The 1,096-nt window shown below is 40.9% G+C and overlaps 1 non-coding gene across 1 annotated transcript; it reads left to right on the forward strand.

Moving 5' to 3' along the window:
- Nucleotides 1–681: 681 nt before the first annotated feature.
- Trnal-cag lies at nt 682–765 on the forward strand. The gene has a single exon. It is a non-coding gene; the product is annotated as a tRNA-Leu (tRNA).
- Nucleotides 766–1,096: the final 331 nt, after the last annotated feature.

Here is a 1,096-nt window from a genome sequence, read left to right on the forward strand (position 1 = left end):
AGGTTTCCATGCAGTAATGAAGAAGCATTCTAGCTCCCTTCCATTCATGGACTTCCCTCTTAGATTGCAGATATTAAATGCTATCAAAAAATTACCTAATTATAACCATACATGCGAAAGTTGTTAGCAGAAACAATTTCTTCACATTTTGGGAACAGGATAGAGTAGAGGAGTCCAAGGATTAGATGGTTTAGAGGGGATGTTTCCAGATAGTAAGAAAGGCTCGATTTCTTTCCTTTCGAAGTTTGACCAATTATTTTCATTGTTTAATTATTTCACCGATCGACGTAGGCTTTCATGAAGAATTTAAGATGCATTTTTGCAGTCTCCTCTCCCTTCATAAACTTCCCTCTTATATTCGCAATAACGTCCTCTTGAATTCGCAAATACTTCCTTACATATTAATCATATTCTATACCTTACATTCTAACCTCTATAATACTATTTTCAACATCCCTTCCCCGCTAAGTACTCGATCCATCCAAATCTTCTGTCTCCTCCGTATCTCATCTAGAAGCTGCCTCTTCTCAACCACCATATCCAGCACTTCGTCGTTCCTCCTCCTCTCTGTACACTTCACGTTCTCCATTCTCTCCACACCCACATCTCGAACGCCTCCAATCTTCTCTCGTCCTGCATTTTAAGTGTTCGTCTATCCCCTCTGCAATGTCGACAACATAGGTCAGGATGGCCGAGCGGTCCAAGGCGCTGCGTTCAGGTTGCAGTCCGGTTCTCCGGGCGTGGGTTCGAATCCCACTTCCGACAAATATTTTTGCGATGAATTAGCAGTGATATTTTGCTGCACGAATGGGTATGGCAATTCGTTTTTCCCCTGAACAATCAAGACCTTTAATAAATGCTATACGCAACTTCGTTGTGGCATTCATTTTTATTTGTGAACCGCTGGTGTGCTAACGCCCCCTGCCACACACCTATTGAGGCGGCTTGCGAGGTATTAAATTGATGTACGTAAGTGCCACTTCCGGTTTGAACCGAAAGTTTTATTTTAATATGATACTTGGTTACACTTTATGTTTCTATCGATAATGTAAAAATTCCAACGATAGTTTTTTCATATAAATCGGTGAAATCTTTG

This window comes from Ischnura elegans, chromosome 4 (genome assembly GCF_921293095.1).
Source record: "Ischnura elegans chromosome 4, ioIscEleg1.1, whole genome shotgun sequence".
Taxonomy (NCBI): domain Eukaryota; kingdom Metazoa; phylum Arthropoda; class Insecta; order Odonata; family Coenagrionidae; genus Ischnura; species Ischnura elegans.